The 26,913-nt window shown below is 52.9% G+C and overlaps 1 protein-coding gene across 3 annotated transcripts in view; it reads left to right on the top strand.

The window, feature by feature from the left end:
* Positions 1 to 26,913, top strand: part of PXN (paxillin) — a 46,679-nt gene that overhangs the window by 7,695 nt on the left and 12,071 nt on the right. The gene's annotated exons all lie outside the window — the stretch shown is intronic.

Below are 26,913 nucleotides of genomic sequence, written 5' to 3'. Positions count from 1 at the left end.
CTCAAACCCACGAACTGTGAGATCATGATCTGAGCTGAAGTCGGTCGCCTAACCAACTGAGCCACCCAGGCGCTCCTGCTTCCCTCTCTACCTGTCTGCCCTTTACATCTTCTTTGTCACTTCTTTACTCCTTCTCATTTTTAACACAGCCTGAGCCATTCTTTCATGTTTTCCCTTTTGCTAAGAATACACCCCATTCTTTTTTAAATTTTTATTTATTGATTGATTTTATTTTTTATTTTTGAGAGAGAGAGAAAGGGAGAGAATGAGAGAGAATGAGTGGGGGAGGGGCAGAGGGAGAAGGGGACAGAGGATCTGAAGCAGGCGGACAGCAGAGAGCCTGATGTGGGGCTTGAACTCACAAACCATGAGACCAGGACCTGAGCCGAAGGCAAACGCTTAACTGACTGAGCCCCTCACCGCCACCCCCGGGCATCCCTGCATCCCATCCTTTAGTGGCCATATTTCCCCCTCCCTCCCTTGAGATCCGTTTCTCCACAGACACCTCCACCCCCCAGCTTCCTTCCCCGCTTCCTTCTCCGGTCCCTTCGTGGGGTACACCTCTGTGTTATTCCAGAGGCTTCTGCTGGCTCCCTGTTTTTCTCCTAGGTACTTAGGCCAATTTATCTACTTGTGTGACCCCTTTTTTCACTTGTGTGTTGGCGACTCCTAAATTTATGTTTCCACCCCTGACGTGGATTCCATTGTGCAGATTCTTCCGGCCTGCACGCCAGCAAAGACCCCCTCATTTCCTTCTCACTCTCTTCTTGGCCTCATCCGTTGTCCACTTTCTCTGTCACTGTCCCCTCTCTTTTCTGGGCCTGTGTGCAATCATGGGCCTTGGTGCAACACTTTGAGATTTAGGCAACATTTTCATGTACTTCCTCATTTTCGATACGATTCTGACAAGCACCCTTTGGGGTGGGTGGTAGTTTTCCCCCGTTACAGAGGAGGAAGCTGTAACTACCGCTCGAGGGACTGTGAGAAACACGACACACCCAGTATCACCACAAATCCTGATGCAAGAGCTTGACCTTAGAGCCTGCCCTTAGATCTTCTGGCACCAAACCCTTTCCCTTTCTGGTTCTTCATACTGGAACCACAGGTTGGATTTTGGCCTGCTTGGCCTTCATAGTATTTAAAAATATTCTAGGGGCGCCTGGATGGCTCAGTTAAGCTTCTGATTCTTGGTTTCGGCTCAGGTCATGATCGTATGGTTTCCTGAGTTGGAGCCCCTTGTCGGGCTCTGTGCTGGCAGCAAAGAGCCTGCTTGGGATTCTGTCTCTCCCTCGCTCTCTGTCCCCCACTCACCTATCTTTGTCTCTCTCAAAATAAATAAATAAACTTAAACAAAATCTTAAAAAAAAAATCCAAATTACAGTTGTCCCTTAAACAACACAGGTTTGAACTGTGTGGGTCAACTTATATGTGGCTTTTTTCTTCTTTTTTATATACATAAATATAGTACTGGGGCACCTGGGTGGCTCAATTGGTTAAGTGGCCGACTTTGGTTCTAGTCATGATCTCATGATTCACGAGTTCAGGCCCCACGTCAGGTCCTCTGCTCTCAGCTCACAGCCTGCTTTAGATTTTCTGTCCTGGATCTAAAGCACCTCTCTCTCTGCACCTGCCACCCCCAGTAGATAAACATTAAAAAAAAAAAAAAGGGAATACTCTGCTTTTGCCCTGGGTTTATGGCAAACAGGGTTGCTAAGTCTCAGTGGTTTCTTTCTTTCCTTTTTAGGATTTTATTTTATTTTTAATTTTTTTTTTTACATTTATTTATTTTTGAGAGACAGAGCACAGTCGGGGAGGGATAGAGAGAGAATGAGAGACAGAATCCGAAGCAGGCTCCAGGCTCTGAGCTGTCAGCACAGAGCCCGACCCAAGGCTCAAACTCATCAACTGTGAGATTGTGATCTGAGCTGAAGTCGGATGCTTAACCGACTGAGCCACCCAGATGCCCCGAGATTTTGTTTGTATATTTATTTGAAAGTAACCTCTGCCCAATGTGGGGCTCGAACTCACAACCTTGAGACAAGAGTCACACGCTCCACCAACCGAGCCAGCCAGGAGCTCCATCTAGAGGCTTTCTTAAACTGCATTCTCTGAGTTAGGTGACCACTTCCAAGCACTTAGCTCCTCACAGAGTCTGGATCTTATTTTCCAAGTTGCAGAAAATTGCCTCCTCACCTGTCTGTCTTCCCTCCCCCTCCTCCTGGAAGATGTCTGCAGCTGCCACCTTGAGAAGGCTTTTTTTTTCTGGTTCAAACCAGCCCACCTCTTGACCCGCCCACTTCAGTGTAACTTCACAAATCTATGTAAACTGGGCTTTAGTCTCCCCCTCTGCCTGCTAGGCCCCTTCAAGAGAGGGATCTTATCTGCCTAAGTGCCAAGGACAGCAACGCTCTCTGCAGTTGCTGAATATTTGGTGGTGGTTGATGATTAAATGGGTATGAACTGTGGACACCAGCTGTGATGCCAGCCTTCTAGCACACCCCTTCTGCTGGAGAATCTGAGCAAGAGGCTCTCTGGGTTCTAGGTTAGTGGGGAGACAGCACAGTGCCATGGACAGAAGACATGGACACTGACATCATCCTGCCGTCAGCCACTCAAGAGTCTGAATCATTGCTGCCACTTGCTAACCGTGTGACTGCGGCAGGTCGCTTTACACCCTCAGCCTCAGTGAAACAGGTACATTGCTTGAAATGCCTTAAAGCACTTAATAAATCGTAAGGATTGTTATTACAATTCCTCCTTGGACTGATCTAGATATCGCTTTGGGGCCTTGGCTTTCTCCATCACTTTACCCATCTGCTCCCTGTGCTTGCTGTGGCCTTGATGGTGAGCATTTAGTGCACGTGAGCCGAGCTGGCCATTCTGCTGGGCCTGGGAGAGGAATCTTCACATGGAATCTCCGGGCAGGATGTGATCTGGGACTCTCCCTGGCCCCGTAGGGTAGAAGCCAGGGGGCGCAGCTCTGCAGATGAAATGGTTGTTCCCTGGTGCTGGGGGTGTCATGTTGGGTTTTGGTTAAATGACATTTCATTTCCCCAGAGCCTCTTTGGTGGCTTTGGGGAGGAAGTGGCTGGGGAAGGAGGTCGCCCCGTGGCTTTGTTTATACTAATTGCTCATCTAACACTAACGTTGAGAGGTGTCACAGAGAGCCTGTGAAAGATGTTCCATGTCCCCTGCAAAGCCTCGCAGGGTGGGGCTAGGCCAGCGAGGCTCCTCGTAGCAGTGGAGAAAGGGAGAGTTTGGTGTTTTAGACCGTGAACTGAGGTTTTTGTCAGTTGAGTGAGCCCAGCTAATAGCAAGAGGTTGGCTCACTGGCTGGGCTGCCTGGCCTGCTTCTGGGCTGCCTTAGGGGCATTTGGTCTGTTAGGTCAGCCTGGGCCCCATTAGGAGGCAGAAGTGGTTCAGAGAGTCTCAGCCAAGCTTTTCCTTGCTCTCTGTTTCCAGGAACATTCCTCTTCCTTAGGTGGAAATGGGAGTGTCCCGCAGCCTGCTCTTCCGTTTCCTCTGGACTTGCCATCCCCCGCCCCGGACTCCTGGCCGAGCTGACCCGCTTGGCGGGAGGGGGGGGGGGGAGGGTTTCTCATCACTGCCGAGCTCCAGGACAGCCACATCGGGCTGGCCCCTCTGGGGTGGGCTTGAAGGAGAGGCCACGGCTCCTGGAAAACTACACTCGTGCCTCACAGACCTGATATGGCTACCTCCCTGGGCTTGCTTGGTCACATACTGCCTGTCTTGGCAAGTTCTTGCCTGGTCACTGGCTGCCTGTCTTGTCCCCATGAGTGGATGTGTGACTTCCTCACTGTTCCATAGCAGTGCCGGCCTAGCTGCACCCTTGGGGTGAGCTGCTGGGATAGTGCGGTGGCCTCATTTCCTCCCTGCCTCACCACCTCAGATGGCCTCCTCTCCTCTGTCCTGAACTTTCCAAGGATTTCTGCCCCTTCTCACTCTTGGGAAGTCAGCACTTGAAGTCTTACTGCCTGAGGCAGTCATGCGGGAAACAAGCTGGGGAAAGAAGAGAAGTGTCACCTGGAGGGGTGGTTGTCACAGCTTCCTGTGGTTACTTGTGGTCATCTGCTTCCACACATCCTGTTTGTGCCCCCAGAGCAGCGGGAACACTGACCTGGAGACAGCTGTTCTCTGCCTGGCTTCATTCACAGGCTTGAGGGCCGGGGGTGTCACAGTCCATCTGTCCCCAGGGCCCTTGGTTTGCTGGTTTGTTGGCTGTTGACGGTGTTGCTGGTAGCAGTGCCTTTTGGCATCTCTCGCTTGGATTTCACCTCCGCTCTGCCCTTCCTCCTCTCCCTCCTCCTTCTGCCTGTGAGATTTGTCCTCTGAGTGTTCTGTTGGGTGTGATCAGTCAGGGCTCGGCTTTCCGTGGCTCTGGACTGATCCAGTCTTCCATAGACCCTTCCCAACGCTTCCAGAACTGGAAGGAGTCTTAGGATGTCCCCTCTGGGTGAGTGTGGGGAGTCTTCAGCCCATCGCCTTCCTCAGTAAGAGTGACTCACTTTTTATCGGTTTATATATTGGACTTTTATCAAAGACTGCAATTGCACAAGGAGCTTTGTGGCTTTTTAAAAAAATGTTTATTTTTGAGAGAGAGAGGGAGGGGGAGAGAGAGAGACAGAGAATCCCAAGCAGGCTCTGCACTGTCCCTGCAGAGTCCAATTTGGGCCTCAAACTCATGAACCATGAGATGATAACCTGAACTGAAACCAGGAGTCAGACGCTTAACTTACTGAGCCATCCAGGTGCCCCAGCTTTTTTAAAAAAAGTTTGAAAATGCCAGTGTAAAAACATTGGAAAATCACTTATGAGGTTCAACCCACGTGTTTTATAGGTCCTCTGAGGTGAAAGCATTTGCCCAGAACAGTTAGTAACCTGTGCTCTTTCCTCTTTCTTGCCCTTTTTGGAGAATATGTGGGGTCCTGGTTTTCCTAATTTCTAGAACTACACACCTTGCCACAGTGTAGCCCTAAGCTTTCTTTTCTCTAGGGAGCTTTCTCATGCCATTTTGTATTTGTTACTGTTATTTCCTTTTGTAAGAGTTTTTATGTCAAAAGGTACATGCTTATTATATATTATATATATATATAAATTATATGTATATTTATGAAGATATAGGAATGAAAGTCCTTTGTCCTTCCCCCACCAGGGGTAACTAGTAACTATTGTTAATAGTTTCAGCGTGTATCTTTCCCAGCCATTTTCTGTATGTTTATAAACATGTAACATACATATGATATACATACCCTTCACCATGTTTTGTGTCTTTTTTAACTAAGATGAACTTCACATAACATACAACTAACCATTTTAATGTGTACAGTTCAGGGGTGCCTGGGTGCCTCAGTTAGTTAAGCGTCCAACTTCAGCTTAGGTCATGATCTTGTGGTTTGTGGATTCGAGCCCTGCATTGGGCTGTGTGCTGACAGCTCAGAGCCTGAAGCCTGCGTCAGATTCTATGTCTCCCTTTCTCTCTGCTCTTCCCCCTGCTTGTGTGTGCGTTCTCTCTCTCTCTCTGAAAAAATAAATAAACATTAAAAAAATAAAGTGTACAATTCAGTGGCATTTAGTATATCCACAGTTTGTGCAATCATCACCTCTCTCTCATTTCCCCAAAGGAGTCCCTATAACCGTTCAGCAGTCGAGCAGTCTTACCCCCTTATGCCCCGACCCAGCCCCTGGCAAACACTAACCTGCCTTTTTACTCTTTGGATTTGCCTGTTCTGGATGTTTCATATTGGCTTCTTTCATTCAGTGTAATGTTTTTGAGGTTCATAGGTGTTGGTAGCATGAATCAATACTCCATTCCTTTTTATGTCTGAATAATATGTTGTACGGATATATACCGCGTTTTGTTTATTCATCCGTCAGTTGACAGATATTTGGGTGGTTTCCACCTTTTTGCTGTTGTGCTGGTATGAACATTTGTGTTCAGGTTTTTATTTGCATACCTGTTTTCAGTTCTTTTGGTTTATGGGTCTTTATTGTTTTTAAAGTTTATTTTTCTAGGGGCACCTGGGTGGCTCAGTCGGTTAAGCATCCAACTCTTGATTTCAGCTCAGACCATGGTCTCACGGTTCTTGGGATTGAGCCACACAGTGACTTGTTGCTTTCTAGCTCTTGGGTTCTTTTCTTTCTTTCTTTTTAAAATTTTTTTAGTGTTTATTTATTTTTGAGAGAGAGAGACAGAGAGAGACGGAGAGACAGAGTAAGCACAAGCGGGGGTGGGGCAGAGAGAGAGAGAGAGAGAGAGACACACACACANTTTCTTTCTTTTTAAAATTTTTTTAGTGTTTATTTATTTTTGAGAGAGAGAGACAGAGAGAGACGGAGAGACAGAGTAAGCACAAGCGGGGGTGGGGCAGAGAGAGAGAGAGAGAGAGAGACACACACACATACACACACACACACACTCTCTCTCTCTCTCTCTCTCTCTCTCTCTCTCTCTGAAGCAGGCTCCAGGCTCTGAGCTGGAGCACAGCACAGAGCACAGAGGCTCACACAGCACAGCATAGAGGCTGATGTGACAGGCTCGAACCCACAGACCGCAAGATCATGACCTGAGCCGAAGTTGGATGCTTAACCGACTGAGCCACCCAGGTGCCCCCTGATCTTTCTTAATCAGAGAGTTGAAATCTCCGTGTAGGATGTTGGATTTGCCTCTTTTTCCTTTCAATTCTCTCCATTTTTCCTTCATTCAGTTTGAAGCTCTGTTACCAGATATATATGCATTTAGGACACTTATATGTTCATGATGAATTGGCCTTTTTATCATTATGAAATGCCTTTCCTTGTCTCTGGTAATATTCTTGCTTGGTACGTCATCTGATAGGAAAAGAAACAATCCAGCTTTCTTATTTGTGTGGTATGTTTTTTATCCATTGTTTTATGCCTATCAAACTGGTAAGAACTGTTTATCTGTATCTTTGTAAGTAAAATGTTTCATACAGATAGCACATAGGGAATCTTGCATTTTTATCCAGTCTTACAATCTCTACCTTTTTCTTTTTTAAAGTTTATTTGAGAGAGAGATCGATTGAGCACATGTGTGAGCAGGGGAGCACATGTGTGAGGAGGGGAGGGGTAGAGAGAGAGGGAGAGAGAATCCCAAGCAGGCTCTGTGCTGTTGGTGCAGAGCCTGATGTGGGGCTCAATACCACGAACGATGAGATCATGACCGAGCCAAAATAAAGAGCCAGATACTTAACTGACTCAGCCACCCAGGTGCCCCTGCTCCGCACCCCCCTGCCCGCCCTTTTTTTAAGTAAGCTGTATGCCCAATGTGGGGCTTCAACTCGTGACCCTGAGATCAAGAGTTAGATGCTCAACCGATTGAGCCAGCCAGGCTCCCCTATATGCTCTGTTCTTTCTTCTTTCTTCTTTTCCTACTTTCTTTTGGATTAGGATTCCATTGAATCTCCACTCTGGGCTTATTTCGCCATACTTCATTGGTTTACCTTTTCTGGTGGTTGCTGTATGGTGTACAGGTATAACCCATCACAGTCAACCTTCGAGTCACATCCCCTTCCTGCCCTTTGTGTTACTGTTGTCCTAAGTTTTACTTCTATGTATAGTATATCGTAAAACTCACACTATGTTGTTAGGCAGATTTACTGTTTCTGGTACTCTCTGTTCCTTTGTAAAAAGGGCCTTTTAAAACCTAAAGAAACTAACAAAACTCTTTGCAGAACCTTTTCTTCCCCTTTCCTCTCCCTTTTCAAAAACTTGTTTTTCTCAGGCTAGTTTTCTCTGCCCATAAAGCTTCCCCCAGCATCGCTGTCTTCTGTGTATTCTTTGTGGTTCCACTCATCTGTGGCTCTGTCACAATAATCAATGATGTTACTGGCCACTCCAGGCTGCAGAGCCCATGACTGGTGTTGCTAACACATTCCAGTGGCACACGTTTCAGAAGATCTTCACATTCCAGCAGATGTCTCCTGCCGCCACTGCCCCCTGGGGAGACGTGAGACTGGAGGAGAGCTGGTGGGCATTAGGGCTGCCATTCTCCCTGTTCTTTCTTGCCCTGTCGCTTGCTAATGCCCCTCTTCCTCTTCCTCCGGCACCAAGTGAAAGTGCCACCTCGTCCCAGGTCCTGACCCTGCCTGGGTTACCCAGGTGCCTCCCTCCTGGGAGCCTGCCCACCTCCCCAACTCCCCCTCCCCCACTGACGGAAGAAGCTAGACAGGCCACACAGTGAGTTTAAGTGTTAAGTACCCACAAGGGGCTGCTGTATTCTGGCCACAAAGTCTTGTGGAGTGTTCCTTTTTTTTTTTTTAAGCTTATTTATTTAAATGTTTATTTAGAGAGAGACAGAGCATTAACAGAGGAAGGACAGAGAGAGAGGCGCGCGCACACGCACACACACACACACACACACACACACACACAATCTGAAGTAGGCTTCAGGCTCCGAGATGTTAACACAGAGCCCCACTCAGGGCTCGAACCCACAAACTATGAGATCATGACCTGAGCAAAAGTCAGACTCTGAGCCACCCAGGCGCCCCTAAGTTTATTTATTCATTTGGAGAGAGAGGGAGAGAAAGAGAATCGCCAGCGGGCTCCACACGGTCAGCATGGAGTTTGATGTGGGGCTTGAACTCATGAACCGTGAGATTATGACCTGAGCTGAAGTCCAACACTTAACCAACTGAACCACCCAGGCGCCCTATCTTTTTTTTTTTTTTTTTTTAAGGGTGAGAATGGTGCCAGTTGGAGAGGGGTGGTGGTAACTACATCATTGGAGAGGGAAATTTCCGGGGTCAGACAAAGAGGTCTGGGCCCTATGCGCATGTGCTGCTCACCCTCACTGTGCTCACAGGGAGTGCTCATGAGAGCCTGGAGAGGCATGGGCTGAGGTGCTGAGACACATCTCCACAGCAGGTGGGCTTGGCGGGGCCATTCATTCATCTACCACTTGTCCATTGAGCTCCTGGTATGTTCTAGGCTCTGCTCAATGTGAGGAGGGGAAGATAGATGAAGACACACATCCTGCCTTCCCTGAGCTCTCACAGGCTGGTGGGGACACAGCCGCTTAGGCGGACAGTTCTTACCAGTAGGATAGATGCTGTCATAGGGGAGGTACATGGTGCTTTGGGAACCCAAAGGAGAGGGGCCTTGAACCCTGTGCTAGGAATGTGGTCAGGGAGGGCTTCCTGATGGAAATGGTATCCTAAACTGACTCTTTGTTGTGTTTATTTTAATTGGAATGTTAACATTTATAAAAGCCACAGACCTTGATCCTTTAAATAGATAGCCATTCCATAATAAGATTTGGGAATCTCTTATAGAAAACCACACATTCCTTTTTTCTTTTCTTTTTTTTTAGGTAGTAAACAAAGCAGATCCTTTTTTTTTTTTTTAAGTTTATTTATTTATGTGGAGAGAGAGAGTGCACAAGCGGGGAAGGGGCAGAGAAAGGAGAGAGAGAATCTCAAGCAGGCTCAGCGCCATCAGCGCAGAGCCTAGCGCAGGGCCCAGACTCATAAGCTGTGAGATCATGACCTGAGCCAAAACCAAGAGTCAGATGCTTAACTGACTGAGCCACCCAGGTGTCCCAAAGCAAATCTTTTTTTATCCTCATGTTGCAGAAGAGGAAACTGAATTGTGATGAATATCGGGGGATAAGAAAGGATTTAGCATGGAAAAGAAGACGAGGGTGGTCTAGGCACAGGGAACAGCAAGTGCAAAGTGCTGGGTGAGAGGAGGCTTTTGTGCACGTGTGCAAAGTTTATTGGCTGTGATTTGGCACTCTGTGTCCTCCCAGCTGATCTTACAAGCTAATCAAACAGCCTGAGCTTCAAGGCCAAGGGCGGTCACTAGCCTTTGCTTCCACGGTGGAATGATCTTCTGAGGTGGCCTTTGTATGACAGCTGAGGTGGGGCCAGCCTCTGGGACTTCTTTCATCCTCCGGTCAGGTGCTGAGCTCTGTCTATGCAAACTGCCTCGGCTTGCCTGGGACCCTGGGCCAGTTCCGAAGGGCATTTCCCCGGGAGTTTGGGGCCTGAGATTTTGTCCTGGGCCTGCTGGCCCCAGGGGTGAGCCTATGTGCTCATGTGGCAGGAAGGCCTGGTTCCTGTGATAACAGGCTTGGCCTAGCCCCTCTTCCGGCGGGAGCGCTGTCGGGGCATGGGGCTACCTTTGTATTTTGATTTCAGGGCCGACTTCACCAACAGTGGGCCAAGGGAGGGAACCCATGATATTAACTGGGCTCACTGAGGACCCCCTAAGCAGACTGCCTGTGGTTTACGCCTCCGGCAGGGGGCCGGGCTGTGAAAACCCCTTTTTTTCAAAGGAAGAACAAACTGGAGTGGCAGTGGCAGTACTGTATCGTTTCCCACCAGCTGCCTTCTGGGCCCTTAAGAGATTCATAGGTGATGTGGCCAAGGGGAAAGAAAAGCCCTGGGGGCCTGGCTCAGTGGCCCCGGGTCCTGCCTGTCCTCAGTTGCTGACCCTTCCGTGCTCCTCCTCGGCCTCCTCCTGCTCCTCCTCCGGTCTTGCAATCTCATCTGGTGGATGTACCGTCCTCCCACAGGAAACAAACGTGGGAGGCCTCTGTTCCTCCCTCTTTCTCCCGAGCCACTCAATTACCAGGTCCCGTTGATTTTACCTAGTTTTATCTAGAGCGTTCCTCCAGTCAGGCCCCCCTCCTTCCCTGCTCTCCTGCAGACACTGCCTGAGTGATCCAAAATGCAAGCCTGGTCCTGCCTTCCCTGTTCCCTGCCCACAGCCTTGTGTGGCTTGCCCTTCTAAGTCCAGACTCCGCACCAGGCCCTGGGTCCCTGACTCCTCATCCTCCAAGCTGGGGCTTGTACTCTGGGCTCCTGCCCCCTCTGTCTGCCAGGCTGTTTCTCATGTCTGCCTCTGCTCCTTCGTGGGCCTGGAAAGCCCCTCCTTCCTTGTCCCTCTGCCCAGATTACGATGGTCTTCCACTAGTTAGCCCGCTGGGGAAAGACACCGTATCTTTGTTTCCCCAGTGCTCAGCACGGCACCTGTGCATAGTACTTGTTGATGGACTTTACTGGGGCCACCGCTGGTAAAGATGAAATGAGCACCCAGGGAGACGGCTGGAGGGGCGGAGGAGGCGGCTGGGACAGCTATGCAGAGCTCACCCATTTTCAAGGTTAGCCTTGGATACCCAAGTGGGGCTGCCCCGTCCCATGTATGCCTTCTGAATGGCGGTGTCTTTGATGGAGAGGAGTGTGTGTGCACTGCCTGGGTCAGTGCCCAGCAAGGCTCATTCCAGAAATTCCAGTCACCTGGGATTGAGGCAGAGATGAGGCTGCTTCAGCTCCAGGCGATCAGATTTGTCTTCAAAGGACCTGACAGTGAGTTGAAAGCACGGAGTGGCCACTGTCAGACGTTGTTCCCCACAGTGGTTTCACCTCTGTGGATCCCCAACCCCTTTGGACCATGAGTACTATGAGCTGTGTCCCTAGGGTAACGCTGTGGGGACGCGCACAGGACGTTCTCTGTGTAACACAGGTGTCTGCACATCCCCCAGAGGGCCATCTGTGAGTCCTTGGTGTCAGGTGAAGCTCCCTTGCTGTGGGGGCTCCCCCACCTCTCTTGCCCTGGAAGGAGGAATGAGGGCTCCCTTTGCCCCACAGGCGGAGAGCTGAGCTGAGTCAGCAAGAGGAGGGGGGTTGTGGGGCCCGGTGCAGGCCGCCCTGCGCAGGCAAGCACGTGTCCTGCCTGACACTCAGGGCCGCTGGAGGAAGTCCAGGACAGGCTGTGTCAGTGCTGCTCCAAAGGCTCGGCTGCCTGGCCCACCTAGAAGTTAGAGCCCTTAGATGGGCATCGTGGCAGGGACTACCCTGGCCCATCCCTAGCCTCCTTCCTCAGAGCTCGGGTTATTGGGAGCAGATGGTAGGGAGGTGGGGAGGGTGGACTTTGGGCCCGACCCCTGGAAGGACCAGTGCTGTGTACCCTTCCTCCTGTTGGCTTTGTGCACTGAACTCCCCGTGTCCTGATACAGGGCGCTCCGGATGTTCCCGCTTGGCAAGTCTTTGAACTCGGGGACGGCTTTGAAGCCAGGGAGGGAGATCACAGTTTTGGTTGGGTCCTGCATAAGCGTGATCTCCTATTGGCGGAGACCAGCGATCGGCCCTTGTGTACTCACAGCTGGATCTGGGGGGCCGTGTGGCGGAATTGGGCTGCCCGCCTGACGTCTTTCAGAGCGCCTTGTCTGCAGTTGCTCGTGGCTTGTTGGGCGGGGTGCTCGCCCACACCTGCTCAGGTGGGGCAGTCAGGGATGTCAGCTTTGGGGATGGGACAGCCGCTCAGCCCGTCTGCCACCTGCTGTCACCTGGTGAGGCAGGTAGGAATGATGTGTATGGACTGTGTGCTTGTGATGTGCCAGGTTTGCTTTTTTTTTTCTTCACATTTATATATACACATAAATTTTGAGATAGAGATAGAGTGTGAATGGGGGAGGGGCAGAGAGAGAGGGAGACACAGAATCCGAAGCAGGCTTCAGGCTGTGAGCTGTCAGCACAGAGCCCGATGCGGGGCTCAAACACACAGACTGTGAGATCATGACCTGAGCCGAAGTTGGATGCTTAACCCAGTGAGCCACCCAGACGCCCCTCTTTTTTTTTTTCTTTAACGTTTATTCATTTTTGAGAGAGAGAGAGAGAGAAGAGCAGGGAAGGGGCACAGAGAGAAAGATACAGGATTTGAGGCAAGCTCCAGGCTCTGAGCTGTCAGCACAGCCTGACACCAGGCTCCAACTCATGAACCGCGAGATCATGACCTGAGCCAATGTCAGAGGCTTAACTGACGGAGCCACCTAGATGCCCCCAGATATGCTTTCTGTTCCTTATCCGAGTTGTCCCCCCACGAGGCTTGAGTGAGGTAGGGAACTGCACAGTCTGCATGATGTTAGGGGCCGTTGTTGTTGCACCGGCTCTGCAGATAAGGGAATGGGGCTCACAGAGGTGCGGTGCTAGCAGGGGGCAGAGCTGAGACCTGAGCCAAGGTTCTTCAACTGTGAAACCCACACTACGTCGTATTGCAAAAAAGTACAACCACATTCATGTGGGGAATGGGGGACAGCCTGCAGGCCCTGGGCTGGTGACCTATGCTATATTCTCTGTTGCTTCCTTTTACCCCCTCCCTTCCCCCTCATCCTGGAAGGAAAAGAATCAGAGTTCATTGCTGAAAGAGATCGTGAAAGATTATCTGGGCCAACCCTTAGCCATTTATGATGCCTAATTCACCAAAAAGATAGGGAGGTGTGGAAAGGTGAGAAACTGTGAAATGCGCACTCCGGAGTCCGGGCTCATGGGCGGGAATTCGGCCCAGCCACTCCTGGGGTGCCCGTTCCCCTGCTCAAGGGGCTATGGGCACTTCTTGCTGTCTGCCACTCCATGCTGAGCTGCCTGTGACTCTAAGGGTGTCGTGAGCTCTTCTACAAAAGAGCTAGACACTAGGCGGAGAGTGCGGTGGCTACCCTTTGTGCCAGGGGTTTAAAATTTGTCCCTGTCACATAGAAACTGAAGTCATTGTTCATAATCGGTGAGATTTGACCTCCTCCCTCCTCCCATGTCTCTTCCTACTTCAGCTAGCTGTGGGGGAAGAACATAGAATGGGGTCAGGCAACCCCCACCCCAACCAAGGGACAGTGCCCGTGGTGGAGAGAGGCTCCACGGTTTGGGGCACGACAGGGTGGGGTGGGCGGGGACTGTTGAAAAGGAAGAACAGTGGTGTGACAGAGGCCAGTCGCGGGTGGTGTTAGATCAGCTCACCTACTTGCTTGGTGACCGTTTCCTTTCTGGACATAGAGGCAGATAGGAGGAGAGCCAGCAGCCCTCACTGGCAGGCTTGTTCAGATCAGAGTTTGTCAGGTTAGCCACGGGGCTCCCTGGTTTTCCAGACAGTTCTTTGGGTGCAGAAGCACAGTGTTTCTTGTCTAGTCCATCCTTGGGAGGTTTAGACCAGGGGTGTGCAGGGCACACACCGCCAGGCACAGTGCAGGCCCTGTGAGGGAGGAGCAGTGGGGTTCAGTGCTCCTGACGCATGCTGACCTGCCCCTGGCCCTGCCTTCCCTTTGGCCCCTCAGGTCAGAAGGCATTCCCTGCCCGCACTGCAGAGCCTCGCGCCCAGTGGAGTGATATAAATGGTCTACCTGGACAGTTACCTAGATCTTCCCCTCGGAGTGTTGTTTCTATTAGAAGATGTTCCCCTGGTTCAAATCCAGCTTCCAAGCAAACCTTTGGAATATTTTATGTGTGTACAGCGGGGGCGTCCTGTGTGGTGTTTTTGGGCATTCTGGCCGAGCCCTGCTGTTGCCATCTGCTCTGGTTGGATTCCCAGAGCCTCAGAGTGTCTCCTGCAATAAAATCCAAATCAGCACTGAGGTGGATACTCCCCTCCTGCCCATCACTCACCTGGTGTAACCAGCTGGGCCTGGCGGAGGGAGGCCAGCCTTGCCAAGTCAAGGGTCCCTGGGCCCCTCTCTCCTGCATGAGCCCTGGGCCAAAGAGGCTTGGCGTCTGCTTCGTCGCTGCCACAGCTCTGCGGTTGGTGGGCTTGCAGACCGACTACAGGGTCTTATTTTGGTTCTGTTCCCACCCTGTCCTCCTCTGCACCTTCATGGCCTTACATGTGGGCCCTGTCTGCAAGGCCGACAGCCCAGAAGTCTCTCTGGACCTTTTTTGTTTCTGGGAAGTCTGTCTTTTCCTCCTCCTTTTCTATTGTGGTTTCCCAGTGTGACTCTGGTCAGCCAAAGCCGTGAGGACTGTGGCCTCCGTCTGCTCCCTCCCTGTCCAGGACGAGGCTGACTTCCTAATGTGGAGAGTTGGCAGGGATCTGGGCTTCTAAGAGAAGTTCGTCTTGCCCTCCTTAGGACAATGGCCAGAGGCATCCCTTTTCGTAGATTAGTGACACCATCCCCCCAGGGCCTGCCACAAGTGTGGGCAGCTCTGGAGGGACTAAGATGAGACTCGGGGGGCCTCTGTGGGTGTGACGGGCCCTCTCCAGACCATCCATCCCCTTACTTAGGATGTGTTGACCGTCACTTGTGACACGAGCTGCCAGATGGCCTCTGGAGAACTTTGTCTTGCCCAGAATGAAGCAGATGGCTTCCAAAATTTGAGAGACCGAGAAGACCAAGGCTGGGTGGCATGATGCCTCTAGGGAAGTGAAAGTGTCCTTGGAGGTCAGCTGAGGGACAGAGGCAACTGGCCCTGTCTCTCTCTCTCTCTTTCTCTCTCTCTCTCTCCTATCTGCTTTCTCTTCTCAGAGCTCTTGAGTATCTCGGAGAGTGGTTCCAACTTTTGTTCTGCCAGTATATAACCCCACTGGTGACACTTCCGGCAGATAAGGATCACTTGCTGCCTGTCTTCCTTCCCAAGGGTGCTCCAGGGGCTCCATGGACTTCTAGCTCTTTCTCTTAAGAAAGCAGTTGGGAACACACATGGGGAGGATGGTCAGTCATGGAGTAATCTTTTTTGTTTTTTTTTTAATGTTTATTTTTGAGAGAGAGAGAGACAACATGAGCTAGGGAGACACAGAGAGGGAGAGAGAGAATCCCAAGCAGGCTCTGCACTGTCAGCACAGAGCCCAATGTGGGGCTCAATTCCACAAACTGTGAGGTCATGACCTGAGCTGAAGTTGGGCACTCAACCGACTGAGCCACCCAGGAGCCTTGTCATGGAGTAATCTTGAACCACTTCAGTTATTTTCTTAATATTTCAGATTTAAATTTTTAAAAAAAAATTTTAATGTTTCTTATTTGGAGAGAGAGACAGAGTGCGAGCAGGGGAGTGGCAGAGAGAGAGGGAGACACAGAATCCGAAGCAGGCTCCAGGCTCCGAGCTGTCAGCACACAGCCCGACGCGGGGCTCGAACCCACAAACTGTGAGATCATGACCTGAGCTGAAGTCGGATGTTTAACTGACTGAGCCACCCAGGCGCCCCTCATTTTATTTTCTAAAATTAAGAGCAAGTCAGTGCAAATGTCCGTCGTGTATGAGTGTTAGGCCAGGACGGTGGCGGCACCCCTTACAGCTGAGAACCAGTGTGAGAACCAGTGCCGGCCTGGCTTGTGTTTCCCTCCAGCAGGGGGTAGGTGGGGATGCCATTTATAGAGGAAGGAGGCCGGAGGCTGCCACTTTTTTGCTTGAAGGAGTAAGTGCCTGGGTGAGATGTGTGGCTGTCTCTTAAAGGAAGATCTAGGTTGACTCTGGGTTGCAGAGTCTAGGCCAGCTGTCTGTCCGTCCCCCAGTTGGCTGTTTAGTGAGTTCAGCAGAGCCCAGACCAGCTCTCTGTCTCCTGATGGTTCTCATGCTGCCTTTGCCTGTTTCTGGTGGGGGCTGAGGAGCCACTGATCTGTCTGTGCCCCCCAAACAAATGGCCCAGGCCCCTCCCTCTGGTCCAGGGAAGAAGGTTACCTAGTGGTAAGGTCAGAGGTCAGTGCTCCGGGCAGCCCGGTCTTGTGTCATGCCACTCAGATCTGGCAGCTGGCAGCATGGCACAGGAGGGAAACCCTCAGGTGGGTCTGACCTGCAGCGCATTAGCCTAGACTGTAGCACTCCAGTCTTTGATTATGGAGCTCTGATTGCCACCACCAGGGGCTCAGCAGCAGCCCAGGGTGCTGCTGAATACTGAGGGGGGGGGAAGGGGTGGAGCTTGGGGAGCAGAGAACAGGGGAGACCCAGACAGAGCAAGAGGCCTGGAGGAGGCAGCGGTGGGGCAGCACCCCCGCGGGTGCTGCAGGGGCTCCAGAGACTGCGTCTTAGACTCAGGAGAGAGGTGACAGGCAGAACAAGGGATGGCTACAGGAAGGGGTGGCTCCTCTCCCTGTGGAGTGTCATGGAAAGAACATGGATGAGTAATGTGGTCAGGCAGAGCCGCCCTCCCTGGGGACGCCACTTGCTGGTAGAGTGCACCCATCGGACATCTCTGAGCCGCTTTGTCCTGATCTGTAAGGTGGGGTTGTGAGACCAGGCTCCTGATAGATGCTCAGTTAGGATCACTCCTCTCCCACTCCCCCTGCCTGAGTTTCTTTCTGGCCCTGTGGCCCCATCTTGGGGTTTCTGTGTGACACTCTGCTGGGCTTGGAGCCTCAGTGGCAGGAGCAGAGGCCGCTCCATCCTGGGGTTACTCCTCTGGGAGTTGGGAGGTCGAGCTTCTCGGGAGCTGGGACAGCTTCCGTTGTCACTGTTCCAGGTTCAAAGCCACAGGGCTCTCCCATAGCCGTGACTTCCCCGAAGGCGTGGGGGTGGGGAGTGCAGGAGCCCTGCAGCTTCTCTCTTGCCTCTGTCCTTGCTAGGGAGGCTTCTGGGCTCAGCCGATGAACTCTGAGGACTTGGAATGAGCCCCAGGCACGAGGCACCGAGGGGTGAGGTCAGTGGTTTGGTCAGCAAGGAGGCCTGAGTTAGGGACGGACCTGTCATAGCTCCCTGCACTCCTGGCCACCGTCCCTGGCTCCACCTCCCCCCTCCCATCCTTAAGGGAGATGTCGGGTTTACTTCCTGAGTGTCCCTCTGTGTCACAGTGGGAGGGCAGACGAGCTTTTCCCCAGCCCTTAGGTGGCTTTTGCATGCTTTGTCATTGATTACTCACCTACTCACCGCGTGTCCTAGGAGTTTTCTGAGTAACTAACGCCGAGTATGATCTAGTAAATTGCCCCCCAGGCTGGTGGACTGGAACCTGTTCTGCCTCACTGCTTGGAGGCCCTGCGGCCTGGGGTGCCAGAGGGTATACAAAGAGCTACGTGACTGTCCCCACTCTCAGTGCCACCAGAGCAGCCAAATTTGTGGTATGGACAGGGGTGGCTTTATGTGTGGACAGTGGTGGCTTTGTGGTCCTGCTTAAAACTTGTTCACCAAAGTCCCCGTGTGCATATGCAAAGAGTCTCTTTGAAGCCTCAGTTCTTATCTTACAATTCATTTGCATTTTGCATTTGGCTCCCGCAAGCAATCTCGTTTCAAGGCAGCAGTTTAAATTTCTTTCTCCTGAGTAAATCTGATCCTCAGAAGGTGTCTATCCTGAGGTGGTTCCTGTGCTCCCTGCCTCCATATGTCCCCTGGGGGTATGGATATCCTTGTAGAAGATGGTGGGGGTGGTGGGCAAGTGGTGAATAAAAGCTCATGGCTGGGGAAAGGGAGGAGGGGGCCCAGTGTCTGGAGAGGCCGGTTGCAGTGAGTGTGCTCCAAGACGGGGTGAAGGCTAGGTTGAGGTCATATTCTGAGAAGCTCAAGAATGCCAACCCCAGGGCTTCCTATCTCCCGCAGGCCGAGAGGGCCACCTGCGGCCGAGCATTCTGACTCCTTGCTTGGCACCCATGCATTCACTGTAGGAAAGGCTTATGGGGGTATTCATGCTGTGGGTCTAGCGAGGAGGAAGGGAGTTCCCAGAAATGTAGGGCATGTGGTCTGGGGGGCAAGGCGACACACACGGGTTCCAAGAAGTTCACACTGCTGGTGTTGGCTGGAAGGGTCAGAGCTGGGGGTAGGGGGGCCTGGACAGGGGGCTGCAGGCAAAGCTGAGAAGGGGCTGAGCGTGGATTTGGATGCTGGTCTAAGCTGTCTCAAAGAAAGGAAGCCAGTAAAGGGAGAAGGACCCGGGAAAGAACAATTAACACGGCTGTGAAGCGTGGGAGTCGGGAAGGGCCGCAGGTCTGATGGCTGCTGTCAGAGAACCTGAAAGGTGTGAGCGAGCTGAACTAGGGAAATGGCCCAGTTACCCGAGATCAGGAAATACTGCCTCTTCTGTGGCTACCTTGGGCTGTGTGTGTGTGTGTGTGTGTGTGTGTGTAATTGTCATTTTTTTGGTTTTGTTTTTTCATTTATTTTGAGAGAGAGAGAGAGAGGGAGGGAGGGAGAGAGAAAATCCCAAGCAGTCTCTGTGCTGTCAGCGCAGAGCCCAATGTGGGGCTTCATCTCAGCAACTGTGAGATCCTGCCCTGATTTGAAATCAGGAGACACTTAACTGACTGAGCCACCCAGGCGCCCCAGGGCTGTGTTTATTGATTAGAACTTGACTGGCAAATAAATGACTGCTATGAAATCCACAAACATTGGGAAGACTACAGCTCATCCCTGGAACAGGCAAACTTTTGAACTTTCTGCTCGGGTCTCTCTGCAGGGCAGATGACTCACTTCTGAGCCCCTCCTAACCTCTGTTGGTGATTAGCGGGGCTGAGAGAGAGGCCCATCGAGGAGCCCCACCCTGCAGCAGAAACAGACGGGCTTCCCTAGAAGAGCCTGATTGCAGGAGTGGGTTGGAGTGGGTGTGGAATAGCTGATAAATTTCCAGCACCTGAGTCTCCCGGGGTTGAGGCTCTTTTTGTATGTAAATCCATGTTGGAGGAACCGAGGGATGCGCCTGAAGTTGGGCTGGAGCTTCACCTTAAAAAGTGCAGTCTCTGGATGAGCCAAAGAGGTGCATGAAATCCGACCAATGAAATGTGTCCATGGTGGTTCTGGGACCTCTGGAGGAGGGTGGGGCCTACTGATCCTGGACCGAGGGATGAATTACTTACAATAGAAAAGAGATGCCGTCCGGCCAGCCTGGACCTGCCCTGTGCCCATAGGGAGGTGTGCGGGGTAAATCTGGGCACCTCTTCCCATTTGCAACTGCATGGGGAAGGCTCAGCAGCAGCCAAGGGCCTGATCGGGGTGGGGGTGGGGGGCATGTGGGTGCCTGGTGCAGATGGGACTTGGCACCTTCGGGCTTCTGCTTGGAGCTCGGTGTGACCTCTGGAATTGCCTTTCTGCCTTTATTCTCTCGAGTCTCGGATTACCTGTGCTCTGTGACCTTGGGAGCTAGCCAGGCTCCCAGTAAAGGTGACCCAGCCGGCACACTCACGTTGTCTCAGCCCCTGCAAGGACAGGCTCCTCCACAGACAGGAAACCACCCTCCTCTGGCATGTGGGAAGCCCAAGGAAGAAATTCCTTATGCAGAGGGCCACCTCCCAACTTTCCCGGCAGCAGATTGGAAGACTTCGGCCTTCTCCCCTGGTTTCCTGTGTGTCACCCCCAGCCCACACTTCCGTTAGGGCTGGGAGAGTAAAATGGCAGTTCCTGTTGAGTGAGGCATGAGTCAGCTAAGGAGAATGGTGGCTGAGTCTTCATAACCTCCAGGCACAGCTATTAAATATTTAAATAACACTACAGTATTGATTGTTTCTCATCCATCTCCTTAGGGAGAGCAGTTCCTGTCTGGGATTCAGATAATAGCAGTGCCTTGGATTCAGACAATCTCCCTAGAGCTCACAGGTGCTTCAGTCTTACCTGAAGTTATTTCATCTCCTCCCTAGAGCTTGTTCCCAGGAATGGGGACAGTTGGAGTTCTGCCCATTTTACAGACAGAGAAGATGACTCATGTGGGTAGTCTGACCTGCTGACCAGCACCCTGGGCCTGGAATCCTTGTGTCCTGGTTCCTACTCTGCCCTGGTTATTGTGTCTGCTCACTGGTCCCTCCCCATTTTCGTCTTCCTCATAGGCCCTCTCATTCTGCCTGCTCAGGATAGGCCTCAAACGAGATAGACCAGGCCCTGCTCTCCTGAGGTTAGTTCTTGGAGAGGAGACAGTAAGTGGACAAGAACCCACATTAGCAGGGAAGGCCTCTCCAGGAGATTGACCGCCTAGTCAGTGTCCACGTCCTGGGTCCCTGGGCCTGATGGGAGCAGAGCAGATCTAGCCTAATTGTGGATTGGCCCTCACTGGTCACAGATCTGCCTTTCCTCGGAGGACAGTTATCAGGATAAATATACCCAGCTCCCCATTCCTGGGGAGTTACTCACCGTGTAAAAGTACCCCGCTGTGGATTAGATTACCTCTGCTCTAACTGCTCATGTGCTCAGGGCTGGGGGAAGGGGGACCCGCCTTCTTGTCCTACTCTCCTTCCTAATCTGGAAGAGTCTCCTCAAAGGGGCTGAGATGAGACCATTCCTGAGGAGCTGTTCCTGCTGTTTACATAGCTCCTTCCTTAGGAAGGGCCAAGCCCGCTCACTGCTTGCGCCCCTGAGCCTGGGCGGCTGTCAGGGAGGCTGGGCGGCTTCTTCTCTGACACTCGAGGCCAGCCGCCCCAAGCAGGGGGTCAGCAGGGGGGCTGCAGCCTTCCTCGCCCTGAGTTCTGAACCCAGCAGGGTAGACAGTGGGAAAAGAGCTTGCTGAGCCAGTGCTGTCTCTCCGAGAGCCTGATCTCCCATTAAATGGCAGGGAGGCACAGAGGGCCCTGGGCTGCCGGGAAGGCCCTGGTGCCATGGCAGCTCTTGCTCCCTGTGCTGGAGCTCTCAGGCCGGTGCCTGCTGCTCCTCCCTTCTGCTTGTCAGCTCCCGAGGAGACCGTGCCAGCCCTCGCCCAGGGTGACGAAAGCTGAGTTAAGACCTGCGGAAAGAAGGCGGGTGAGCAGTCCTGAAAAGATCTGAGTTCTTACCGCAGGCTCTCCTAGGCCAGGCCACAAGAATACACTGTATTTTGAGGCGGGGTCCTCCTGCAGGCTAAAGGACCCCACCTCCTCTAGTTCAGCCTAGCTCTGCCGGTGCTGGAAGAGTGGCGAGGGGCCCAGCATTCAGGCCAGTCTGCTAGGGGAGCCTGGGAACTCTGGGAAGGGGTGACACCCCCACATATACTTGCCCCATCCTTGGGGACGTGGTGGGGACGCTTCTTCAGGGTGACTTTGTTTTCCACAGAGTGGTGCCCCTGACCCTCATCCAGGATGGCAGCATCCTTTGCCTCGGGCGTGGGATAGGAAGGGGAGGTGCTTTCTCCCCTTCAGGGCTAACCATCTCTCTGGGAGCCAGCGCCCTCTAAGTTTGGCAATGTACTGGGTGTGTGCTCTACTCCAGGACAGTGCTAAGCAAGCACCTTGTAGCCATTTTCTCATGTTATCCTTGCTCCTGTAAAATGGTAGAATTCCCATCAGACAGACCAGGACACTGAGGCACAAGACCCCTTAAGCAGCCCAGCTGAGCAGCTTGGCCATTGAGCAGAGTCTGGATGACTCAGAGTCCTCTTGTGCAAGATCTAACATCAGTGTCTTTGGAGCCTGGGAGGAGAGAATAGAATAGCTCAGGGTCCTCCCGCACCCACACTGAGGGATTCTGGTGGATAGACCTTTATCTCTTGGCATCTGTCCAAGCTCTAGCTCTGGTCTTGGGAGTCTTTATCACACACTCAAGTCGCCAGGCTTGTGAAGGAGTCTAACTTGCTTTTTTTTTTTTTTTTTTTAATGTTTTATTTATTTCTGAGTGAGAAAGAGACAGCATGAGCAAAGAGAGGGAGACACAGAATCTGAAACAGACTGCAGGCTCTGAGCTAGCTGTCAGCACAGAGCCCAACGCTGGGCTCCAACCCATGAACCGTGAGATCATGACCATGACCTGAGCCCAAGTACGACGCTTAACCAACTGAGCCACCCAGGCGCCCCAGAGTCTAACTTGTTTTTATACCTCTTTGGGAGTGGAGGTTGAAGGGGTTCATTGATTCTCTTTACCTTATTATATAGGGCATCATGTGTCATTGGGTCAGCCCAGGTGCCCAGAGCCGCGGTAGGGGGAGCCCCAAGTGGGCCGGGGCTGCACCTGCCCTGCGTCCCTGGCTGGTTTGGGAATGTGAGGGGCGCAGCTGCAGCTTGCATCGTGGAATGCTGGCGCGGACCGGCCCCTCTATGCCCTCCCTCCCGGGGCAGCCAGCGGGGACGCCTGCGCCTTAACCCCCTCGGGGCTGCAGACCCCGAGGCTCTTCTCCCCACTCCGGGCCTGAGGATTACATCCCGCCCTCCGGAAAGGGCCGAGACGGCCCCGGTGTGCCCAGCCGCCCAGGCCGCCTGTCCCCGAGCGGCCTCCGGACCCAAAGGCGCTTCTCTCTGAGTCGCTACTTGGGCCCAGGAGCAGCCGTGGGGTGGGAACACGGCGCCCACTGGCGCTGCGTCTGTGGAGGGCGTGCGTCCCTGTGGGTCTCCAGGGCCCTGCGGGGCTGTGTCACTCCTGTGTCGCGCCTTCAAATGGTGTGCTCCCAGGCAGGGGTGAGGGGTTTGGCACCCAGGCCTCCTCATGCTCCTCCCGTAGCTGCTCCTTCCTTCCAGCTCAGCCGAGCTTTCTCGGGATTGAAGCTTCCCCAGGGAGCCCGTCACCGGGGGCTCCCTGGTCTTCCCCAGCTCGAAAATTCCGTGGTTGCGCCGAGTTTACCTTCGGTTGCTGCCTGCGGCGGGACGCTGACGGGCCAATCGCGCCCTCTGGCGGAAAGTAGAGGACCGACCGCACCCCTTCCTCGCCAGGGCGTAGCTGGGTGTCCTTTGCCCCCGCTGGGCTGGCTGGAAGTCTGCACTGAGCCAGCCATCCCTTCCCCCACCTACCGAGAGACGAGAACCCCTCCCCCGACACACACATTAGATGGAAGTGCCAGGACAAGCATCAGCTGGCCCAGAGAGGCAAAAAGCCTGCAGAATGTAGGGCCGTTTCTTCCAGAAAAGGAATGGGAAGCCCCAGGGAGAGCTTCCTTCCGCAGGGTGGCTTGGGTGGTCCTAGTGGCTCTGACTTGTCCAGGAGTTCTCAGGCGTGGACTCAAGAAATCTTGTTAGTGGAGAAATGTTGAGGGAGTTTGAAGCCTCCTTAGCCTGGATGAGGGAGCCCCCACTGCTTCAGATTCTGCTTCTGTGTATCTGGAATGATTCTACAAACACTGGGAGGGGGTAGGGTGTTCCAGTGGGCACCATTTTCTCTGATACCTCCTTTGGGGTCTGAGTGGAAGGACTCTGAGCCTGGCCGTCAGGTATTGAGAGGCAGTAGCTATAGCTGAAAACTGGGGGACCCACCCATGGGGTGCTTGCAAGTGGACTCCCTTGAGCAGTCCACCTGCTGCCGCCTCTGTTTACTCAAGCAGGGGAGGAGTTTGCTGAGCTTTGGAAGGAGACTTTGGCCTGTAACCATTCTGCAGGCCATGGGGACATAGCAGTCTTCTGCACCCATAGGAATCCAAAGTAGAGGTCAGAGTCCTCCTTGGCCACCTTCTCTATTCCTGGCTCCCTTCCTTGAGGCATTTGGGGGAGCCTATGGGGGGGACAGGGATGCCAAGTCCTGTGCAGTCACTGAGTAAGAACTAGGGGTGCAGAGCGAGAAGGAAGCTACGCCAGAGGCCCCGTGGCTTGCTGGCTTGCGCTTGTGCTCTCTCTCTCAGATAGACACAAATTTGATGTGCTTTCTCCTTGGCACCCACAGGTTTCACTCTGAATGTTACTTTGTCACTTTGCTTTTCTCTTTAAGATTGTCCCTGTCATGCTTTGCCCAGATTCTACCCATAGAAGATGTAGGAGAGGTCAGTACTTTGCATCCTACCCTGATCTCCTTGGAGGAAGATGTTTTTCAGAATTTCACAAAACACATAAGATCTGATGGTTGTAGCTTCCCATGTAGTGTAGCGTCTGTTAGCAAGGCTGTGAGGTAGGAATTATGCTTGCCAAACAACTGAGGCTGGCTCAGGGCAGTGAAGGGATTTGCTGTTTGGCCGTGGGTAGTAGGTAGAGGAGCTAGGACTTGGAACTCTTGTATCTTTTGTTTCAGTCCCTCAGGGCTGCTCCTTTTGACTAACAGATGTATCAGTTTCAAAAGAGCCACGCAAGGGGCGCCTGGGTGGCTCAGTGGGTTACGTGTCTGACTTTGGCCCAGGTCAAGATATCCCGGTTTGTGAGTTCAAGCCCCACATTGGGCTCGCTGCTGGCAGTACAGAGCCTGCTTCTGATCCTGTCTCCCACTCTGTCTCTGCCCCTCCCCGACTCATCTCTTTGTCTCTCTTAAAATAAGTAAATAAACTTAAAAAAAAAAACCAAGTGAAATCATAAACCAGACTTAGAGTCAACTCATGACTTGGGGGGCTAGGATATTCAAGGCAGAGGGCAGTGGAGGCCCTCACTAGGAGGGTCTAATGGGATGGCTTAACCCTTTGTCTGCTACTGAGTGTTTGGAGCCTCAGAGACCCAAGCGCAGATCCCTGCTGTGTCATGGCAACTGGCTTCAGCAGCATGGGGACGTGACTGTGCTTCTCTGAACCTCACTTTCCCCCTCTGTGCTCGTGTTGCTGTGAGGAGGAAGGGAAGAAACACAGGTGAAGCTCCTGGCGTGTGGTGGGTGGCCAAGCCTGGCTGCTGCTCCTCTTCGTCTCGCTGGGATTGCACTTGTTGCCTGCTCTGGGGAGCCCCGTGGGGGTTTCCAGCTGGGGTTTGGGCCCAGAGGAAACGGGGCTGCTGCGTGAAGCCAAGGCAGCAAGTGCGGCTGTGCAGAGGCCACTGGGATGGACCCAGATGCTGGTTCCTTTTCTGTCACTACCTAGGTGCACACTGACTGTTTCTAGTTCTGGTTTGGTAGACACATGAAGCCAGACCTCTTCTAGAGGATCTGGAGTGGGAGGGGGCCACAGGAACTGACCTTCCTCAGAAGTTGGGAGACCCTAGTGCTGAGCTACTGGCCCCAGGGCCCCGGCCTTGCGACGAGCTCCCCCTCTAACCAGCTGGGTAGGAGCCGGGGGTAGGTGTGGGCAACCTTGGGGATGGGAGAACAGGGCAGGTGGCTGGGGGAAGGTTTGGGCCCCCTTTGCTTCCCTCTGCTGAGCTGGGGTGGGATTAGGGACAGAGTCATAAGGAAGAGTGGGCTGGTAGCTCTCTGATTCTGGGCCCCGACTTTCCGGAAGTTGTGCTGTTCAAACTTGGCATCATGTCGTGGTCACAGCAGAGTGTTGCAGGCCAGACTTTTGGGGCTTGGGGCTTCTGAAGAGCCAGACAGTCCTGTCTGTCACTGGCTTTGTTATCTGGGCAGGTCCCATCACCTCTTGAAGCCCCCTTTCCCATCTGCGAAGGGAGGATCAGAATTCCAGCTTTATCCAGGATTAGGATTTACGGAGAGACCATTTACACACAGTGCCTAGCACAGTGCCTGTTACTAGTAAATGGCAGTGGGTACAGCCATTGCTTTCTGATATGTAATATCCTGAGGGCTACAGGAACTGAGCTTCGTTCCTGACCCTCAGCAGGTCAGCAGGGAGGTGAGAGTGAGCAAGACCTTGAACATGGGAGGAATGAGGGTGTGGTGTTGGGGCCAGGCTCTCTGTCTGGGCTGTGGGGCTGTTGAGGGTCCCAGGAGGGGAGGATTGATGTTGGGGGGTTTTCCACAGTTCCTCCTCCTGCCCCTCCAGCTATTCCCTTGTCTGGAGATTGGGGAGATCTGGGGCCCCCCTGTTGGCTGCCCAGTGCCAGAGTAATGGAAGCTTGCACTCCATTCGGCTCCCTTGCTGCTGTTAAAAGCAGAGTAGTGGGGCCCTGGAGCCTCTGGGGCCAGGCTGCTTGCCAGGCTTCCGCCGAAACAGCCTACAGAGCAGTCCTGCCCCCTGCTTGGCTGGGGGGGTGGGGAACCCTGCACCAGCCTCAACCAGCCCCCACCTCCCCATGTACCTCACCCCAGTAGCCCAGAGCCTTGCCCAGAAGCCTCAGGAGGAGCTTGGAGTCTGGGGTTTTGCTTCTACCTAGCCAGAAAAGCAGGTACCACTCCCCCACCCCCAGGGACTGCTCTAGTCAAGTTGAGGGTTGCACACCGAGAAAGCCTAAGCTCCTGGAATTTAAGTGGGACCTGGCACTGCCTGGGCCCCTCCCCGTGACGTGTGGCCCCTTCCGCCCATTCTCCCCGCCTTGCCCTGTGGAGTCAGAGTGCCAGGCAGGCATTTCTGACTTCCAGCCAGCCAGCTGCACAGCCCTGCCGGCAGGGAACACAGGTGCCTGACTGCCAGAGGTAGGAGAGCCCCCAAGGCAGCCCAAGGAGCCTCCGTGGCACCTTCAGTCCTGGGCTGGGGGGAAGAGGTCAGTTTTGGAAGCTGGTTCTTAGCCATGCTGGTCTGGGCTGACAGCTTCCTGCCCCAAGGCTGGTTATTTCTCCCAAGGGTGGGGCAGGTGCT

Source organism: Hyaena hyaena, unplaced genomic scaffold (genome assembly GCF_003009895.1).
Source record: "Hyaena hyaena isolate Hyena2069 unplaced genomic scaffold, ASM300989v1 scaffold_0, whole genome shotgun sequence".
Classification (NCBI taxonomy): Eukaryota; Metazoa; Chordata; class Mammalia; order Carnivora; family Hyaenidae; genus Hyaena; species Hyaena hyaena.
Note: the sequence above shows the minus strand (reverse complement) of the source record. Positions and strands in the feature narration are given on the sequence as shown.